Source organism: Oncorhynchus mykiss, chromosome 31 (assembly GCF_013265735.2).
Source record: "Oncorhynchus mykiss isolate Arlee chromosome 31, USDA_OmykA_1.1, whole genome shotgun sequence".
NCBI lineage: Eukaryota > Metazoa > Chordata > Actinopteri > Salmoniformes > Salmonidae > Oncorhynchus > Oncorhynchus mykiss.
In genome coordinates, this window is record NC_050571.1 from 15,826,566 (window position 1) to 15,834,142 (window position 7,577).

Sequence of the window (7,577 nt, forward strand, 5' to 3'; positions counted from 1 at the left end):
TAGAGGGTGAGAGGGGTACCGAGATGGAGGTGCGTACAGAGGTAGAGGTGGAGGTGGGTACAGAGGTGGAGGTGGGTACAGAGGTAGTGTTGGAGGTGGGTACAGAGGTGGAGGTGGAGGTGGGTACAGAGGTGGAGGTGGGTACAGAGGTGGAGGTGGGTACAGAGGTAGAGGTGGAGGTGGGAACAGAGCTCGGAGGGTGTAGTGGTGGGTACAGAGGTAGAGGCGGAGGTGGGTAGAGAGGTAGACGTGGAGGTGGGTACAGAGGTGGAGGTGGGTACAGAGGTAGAGGTGGAGGTGGGTGTAGAGGCGGAGGTGGAGGTGGGTAAAGAGGTAGAGGTGGAGGTGGGTACGAAGGTGGAGGTGGGTACAGAGGTAGAGGTGGAGGTGGGAACAGAGCTCGGAGGGTGTAGTGGTGGGTACAGAGTTAGAGGCGGAGGTGGGTAGAGAGGTAGACGTGGAGGTGGGTACAGAGGTGGAGGTGGGTACAGAGGTAGAGGTGGAGGTGGGTGTAGAGGCGGAGGTGGAGGTGGGTAAAGAGGTAGAGGTGGAGGTGGGTACAAAGGTAGAGGTGGAGGTGGGTACAGAGGTAGATGTGGAGATGTGTACAGAGGTGGAGGTGGGTTCAGAGGTAGATGTGAAGATGGGTACAGAGGTAGAGGTGGAGGTGGGTACAGAGGTAGAGATGAGGGTGGGTACAGAGGTAGAGTTGGGTACAGAGGTGGAGGTGCATACCGAGGTAGCGGTAGATGTGAAGATGGGTACAGAGGTAGAAGTGGAGGTGGGTACAGTGGTAGAGGTGGAGGTGGGTACAGAGGTAGAGGTGGAGGTGGGTACAGAGGTAGAGGTGGAGGCGGGTACAGAGGTAGAGGGTGAGATGGGTACAGAGGTGGAGGTGCATACCGAGGTAGCGGTAGATGTGAAGATGGGTACAGAGGTAGAGGTGGAGGTGGGTACAGAGGTAGAGGTGGAGGTGGGTACCGAGGTGGAGGTGGGTTCAGAGGTAGATGTGAAGATGGGTACAGAGGTAGAGGTGGAGGTGGGTACAGTGGTAGAGGTGGAGGTGGGTACAGAGGTAGAGGTGAGGGTGGGTACAGAGGTAGAGTTGGGTACAGAGGTGAAGGTGTGTACAGAGGTAGAAGTGCAGGTGGGTACATACGTGAAGGTGGAGGTGGGTACCGAGGTAGAGGTGGAGGTGTGTACCGAGGTGGAGGTGGAGGTAGGTACAGAGGTAGAGGTGAGGGTGGGTACAGAGGTAGAGGTGGGTACAGAGGTGGAGGTGTGTAGAGAGGTAGAACTGCAGGTTGGTACATAGGTGAAGGAGGAGGTGGGTACTTAGGTAGAGGTGGAGGTGGGTACCGAGGTCGAGGTGGAGGTGCGTAACGAGGTAGAGATGGAGGTGGGGACAGAGGTACAGGTGCGTACAGAGGTAGCGGTAGATGTGAAGATGGGTACAGAGGTAGAGGTGGAGGTGGGTACAGAGGTAGAGGGTGAGGTGGGTACTGAGGTAGAGGTGGAGGTGGGTACAGAGGTAGAGGTGGAGGTGGGTACAGAGGTAGAGGGTGAGAGGGGTACCGAGATGGAGGTGCGTACAGAGGTAGAGGTGGAGGTGGGTACAGAGGTGGAGGTGGGTACAGAGGTAGTGTTGGAGGTGGGTACAGAGGTGGAGGTGGAGGTGGGTACAGAGGTGGAGGTGGGTACAGAGGTGGAGGTGGGTACAGAGGTAGAGGTGGAGGTGGGAACAGAGCTCGGAGGGTGTAGTGGTGGGTACAGAGGTAGAGGCGGAGGTGGGTAGAGAGGTAGACGTGGAGGTGGGTACAGAGGTGGAGGTGGGTACAGAGGTAGAGGTGGAGGTGGGTGTAGAGGCGGAGGTGGAGGTGGGTAAAGAGGTAGAGGTGGAGGTGGGTACGAAGGTGGAGGTGGGTACAGAGGTAGAGGTGGAGGTGGGAACAGAGCTCGGAGGGTGTAGTGGTGGGTACAGAGTTAGAGGCGGAGGTGGATAGAGAGGTAGACGTGGAGGTGGGTACAGAGGTGGAGGTGGGTACAGAGGTAGAGGTGGAGGTGGGTGTAGAGGCGGAGGTGGAGGTGGGTAAAGAGGTAGAGGTGGAGGTGGGTACAAAGGTAGAGGTGGAGGTGGGTACAGAGGTAGATGTGGAGATGTGTACAGAGGTGGAGGTGGGTTCAGAGGTAGATGTGAAGATGGGTACAGAGGTAGAGGTGGAGGTGGGTACAGAGGTAGAGATGAGGGTGGGTACAGAGGTAGAGTTGGGTACAGAGGTGGAGGTGCATACCGAGGTAGCGGTAGATGTGAAGATGGGTACAGAGGTAGAAGTGGAGGTGGGTACAGTGGTAGAGGTGGAGGTGGGTACAGAGGTAGAGGTGGAGGTGGGTACAGAGGTAGAGGTGGAGGCGGGTACAGAGGTAGAGGGTGAGATGGGTACAGAGGTGGAGGTGCATACCGAGGTAGCGGTAGATGTGAAGATGGGTACAGAGGTAGAGGTGGAGGTGGGTACAGAGGTAGAGGTGGAGGTGGGTACCGAGGTGGAGGTGGGTTCAGAGGTAGATGTGAAGATGGGTACAGAGGTAGAGGTGGAGGTGGGTACAGTGGTAGAGGTGGAGGTGGGTACAGAGGTAGAGGTGAGGGTGGGTACAGAGGTAGAGTTGGGTACAAAGGTGGAGGTGCATACCGAGGTAGCGGTAGATGTGAAGATGGGTACAGAGGTAGAAGTGGAGGTGGGTACAGTGGTAGAGGTGGAGGTGGGTACAGAGGTAGAGGTGGAGGTGGGTACAGAGGTAGAGGTGAGGATGGGTACAGAGGTAGAGTTGGGTACAGAGGTGGAGGTGTGTACAGAGGTAGAAGTGCAGGTGGGTACATACGTGAAGGTGGAGGTGGGTACCGAGGTAGAGGTGGAGGTGTGTACCGAGGTCGAGGTGGAGGTGGGTACCTAGGTAGAGGTGGAGGTGGGGACAGAGGTGGAGGTGGAGGTAGGTACAGAGGTAGAGGTGGAGGTGGGTACAGAGGTAGAGGTGGGTACAGAGGTGGAGGTGTGTAAAGAGGTAGAAGTGCAGGTTGGTACATAGGTGAAGGAGGAGGTGGGTACTTAGGTAGAGGTGGAGGTGGGTACAGAGGTAGAGGTGGCAGTGGGTACAGAGGTGGAGGTGGGTACAGAGGTGGAGGTGGAGGTGGGTACAGAGGTGGAGGTGGGTACAGAGGTAGAGGTGGAGGTGGGTACAGAGGTAGTGTTGGAGGTGGGTACAGAGGTAGAGGTGGAGGTGGGGGTGGGTACAGAGGTGGAGGTGGGTACAGAGGTAGTGTTGGAGGTGGGTACAGAGGTGGAGGTGGGTACAGAGGTGGAGGTGGAGGTGGGTACAGAGGTGGAGGTGGGTACAGAGGTAGAGGTGGAGGTGGGAACAGAGCTCGGAGGGTGTAGTGGTGGGTACAGAGGTAGAGGCGGAGGTGGGTACAGAGGTAGACGTGGAGGTGGATACAGAGGTGGAGGTTGGTACAGAGGTAGAGGTGGAGGTGGGTGTAGTGGCGGAGGTGGAGGTGGGTAAAGAGGTAGAGGTGGAGGTGGGTACAGAGGTAGTGGTGGAGGTGGGTACAGAGGTGGAGGTGGAGGTGAGTAAAGAGGTAGAGGTGGAGGTGGGTACAGAGGTAGTGTTGGAGGTGAGTACAGAGGTGGAGGTGGAGGAAGGTAAATAGGTAGTGGTGGAGGTGGGTAAAGAGGTCGTGGTGGAGGTGGGTACAGAGGTGGAGGTGTGTACAGAGGTAGAAGGGGAGGTGGGTACATAGGTGAAGGTGGAGGTGGGTACCGAGGTAGAGGTGGAGGTGGGTACCGAGGTAGAGGTGGAGGTGCAGGTGGGTACAGACGTAGAGGTGGAGGTGGAGGTGGGTACAGAGGTAGAGGTGGAGGTGGGTACAGATGTGGAGGTTCGTACAGAGGTAGAGGTGGAGGTGGAGGTGGGTACAGAGGTAGAGGTGGAGGTGGGTACAGATGTGGAGCGGGGAACAGAGGTAGAGGTAGAGGTGGAGGTGGAGGTGGGTACAGATGTGGAGGTGGGAACAGAGGTAGAGGTAGAGGTGGAGGTGGTACAGAGGTAGAGGTGGAGGTTGTACAGAGGTAGAGGTAGAGATGAAGGCTAAGGGGGAGTTAGACTGGGAGAGGTAGGGCTTGAGGTGGAGGTAGAGATCGAGGCTGAGGTGAAGTTTGACCGGTAGAGGTAGAGGTAGAGGTAGAGGTAGAAGTGGAGGTGGAGGTAGAGAAAGAGCTGAGGTGGAGGTAGAGCGGTAGAGGTAGAGGTAGAGGTAGAGGTAGAGGTAGAGGTAGATGTAGATGTAGAGGTAGAGGTAGAGGTGGAGGTGGAGGTAGAGAAAGAAGCTGAGGTGGAGATAGACCGGTAGAGGTAGAGGTGGAGGTAGAGGTGGAGGATGAGGTGGAGTTAGACTGGTAGAGGTAGAGGTAGAGGAAGAGATAGAAGCTGAGGGGGAGTAAGACCGGTAGAGGTAGACGTGAAGATGGAGGTGGAGGTGGAGGTGGAGGTAGAGATAGAAGCTGAGGTGGAGCAAGACCGGTAGAGGTAGCGGTAGAGGTTGAGGTGGAGGTAGAGATAGAGGCTGAGTGGGAGATAGACCGGGAGAGGTAGATGTGGAGGTAGAGATAGAGGCTGAGGGGGAGTTAGACCAGGAGAGGTAGAGGTGTAGGTAGATGTGGAGGTAGAGACAGAAGCTGAGGGGGAATTAGACCCGGAGAGATAGAGGTGGAGGTAGATGTGGAGGTAGAGATAGAGGCTGAGGGGGAGTTTGATGGTAGATGTGGAGGTAGAGGTGGAGGTAGAGATAGAGAAAGAGGCTGAGGTGGAGTTAGACCGGTAGAGGTAGAGTTGGAGGTAGAAGTGGAGGATGAGGTGCAGTTAGACCGGTAGAGGTAGAGGTAGAGTAGAGGTAGAGGTAGAGATAGAAGCTGAGAGGGAGTAAGACCGGTAGAGGTAGAGGTAGAGGTGGAGGTAGAGATGAAGTCTGAGGGGGAGTTAGACTGGTAGAGGTAGAGGTAGAGGTGGAGGTGGAGGTAGAGATAGATGCTGATCAGGATTTAGACCGGGAGAGGTAGAGGTAGAGGTGGAGGTAGAGGTAGAGATAGAACCTGAGTGGGAGTTAGACCGGTAGAGGTGGAGTTAGACCGGTAGAGGTGAAGGTGGAGGTGGAGGTACAGAAGGAAGCTGAGGTGGAGTTAGACCGGTAGAGGTAGAGGTGGAGGTGGAGGTAGAGATAGAAGCTTAGATGAAGTTAAACCGGTAGAGTGGATGTGGAGGTGAGGGTAGAGATAGAAGCTGAGAAGAATTTAGACCGAGAGAGGTAGAGGTGGAGGTGGACGTGGAGATAGAATCTGAGGGGGAGTTAGACCGGTAGAGGTAGAGGTGGAGGTAGAGGTGGAGGTAGAGGTATAGATAGAAGCTGAGGGGGAGTTAGACCAGGAGAGGTAGAGGTTCGAGGTAGAGGTGGAGGTAGAGGTAGAGATAGAAGCTGAGAGGAGGTTAGACCAGGAGAGGTAGAGGTAGAGGTGGAGGTAGAGATAGAGATAGAACCTGAGTGGGAGTTAGACCAGTAGAGATGGAGGTAGAGGTAGAGGTGGAGGTGGAGTTGGAGGTAGAGAAGGAAGCTGAGGTGGAGTTAGACCGGTAAAGGTAGAGGTAGAGAAAGATGCTGAGTAGGTAGAGGTAGAGATAGAACCTGAGGGGGAGTTAGACCGGTAGAGGTAGAGGTAGAGGTAGAGGTAGAGGTAGAGGTAGAGGTGGAGGTGGAGGTAGAGAAGGAAGCTGAGGTTGAGTTAGACCGGTAGTGGTGGTGGTGGAGGTAGAGGTAGAGGTGGAGGTGGAGGTAGAGAAAGAAGCTGAGGTGGAGTTAGACTGGGAGAGGTAGAGGTGGAGGTGGAGGTAGAGATGGAGTCTGAGTGGGTGATAGATGGGGAGAGGTAGAGGTGGAGTTAGAGATAGAGATAGAGGCTGATGGTGAGTTAGACTGGGAGGCGGAGAGGTGGTGGTAGTGGTTGAGGTAGAGATATAAGCTGAGGCTGAGTTAGACCAGGAGAGGTAGAGGTGGAGGTAGAGATAGAACCTGAGGGGGAGTTAGACCAGCAGAGGTAGAGGTGGAGGTGGAGGTAAAGATAGAACCTGAGGGGGAGTTAGACCAGGAGAGGTAGAGGTGGAGGTGGAGGTAAAGATAGAACCTGAGGGGGAGTTAGACCGGTAGAGGTAGAGGTGGAGGTAGAGGTAGAGGTAGAGATGGAGGTGGAGGTAGAGAAAGAAGCTGAGGTGGAGTTAGAACCTGAGGGGGAAGTTAGACTGGGAGAGGTGGAGGTGGAGGTGGAGGTGGAGGTGGAGGTAAAGATAGAACCTGAGGGGGAGTTAGACCGGTAGAGGTAGAGGTGGAGGTAGAGGTAGAGGTAGAGGTAGAGGTAGAGGTGGAGGTGAAGGTAGAGAAAGGAGCTGAGGTGGAGTTAGAACCTGAGGGGGAAGTTAGACTGGGAGAGGTAGAGGTGGAGGTGGAGGTAGAGGTGGAGGTAGAGAAAGAAGCTGAGGTGGAGTTAGAACCTGAGGGGGAAGTTAGACTGGGAGAGGTAGAGGTGGAGATGGAGGTGGAGTTAGAGGTGGAGGTGGAGGTAAAGATAGAACCTGAGGGGGAGTTAGACTGGTAGAGGTAGAGGTTGAGGTGGAGGTGAAGGTAGAGAAAGAAGCTGAGGTGGAGTTACAACCTGAGGGGGAAGTTAGACTGGGAGAGGTAGAGGTGGAGGTGGAGGTAGAGGTGGAGGTAGAGGTGGAGTTAGACCGGTAGAGGTAGAGGTAGAGTAGAGGTAGAGGTGGAGGATGAGGTGGAGGTAGAGGTAGAGAAAGAGGCTGAGGTGGAGTTAGACCGGTAGAGGTAGAGTTGGAGGTAGAGGTGGAGGATGAGGTGGAGTTAGACCGGTAGAGGTAGAGGTAGAGTAGAGGTAGAGGTAGAGATAGAAGCTGAGGGGGAGTAAGACCGGTAGAGGTAGAGGTAGAGGTGGAGGTAGAGATAGAGTCTGAGGGGGAGTTAGACTGGTAGAGGTAGAGGTAGAGGTGGAGGTGGAGGTAGAGATGGAGGCTGAGGGGGAGTTAGACCGGTAGAGGTAGAGGTAGAGGTGGAGGTAGAGATAGAGTCTGAGGGGGAGTTAGTCCTGTAAAGGTAGAGGTGGCGGTAGAGATAGAGGCTGAGGTGAAGTTCGACCGGTAGAGGTAGAGGTAGAGGTAGAGGTAGAGGTAGAGGTAGAGGTGGAGGTAGAGGTAGAGAAAGAGGCTGAGGTGGAGTTAGACCGGTAGAGGTAGAGTTGGAGGTAGAGGTGGAGGATGAGGTGGAGTTAGACCGGTAGAGGTAGAGGTAGAGTAGAGGTAGAGGTAGAGATAGAAGCTGAGGGGGAGTAAGACCGGTAGAGGTAGAGGTAGAGGTGGAGATAGAGATAGAGTCTGAGGGGGAGTTAGACTGGTAGAGGTAGAGGTAGAGGTGGAGGTGGAGGTAGAGATGGAGGCTGAGGGGGAGTTAGACCGGTAGAGGTAGAGGTAGA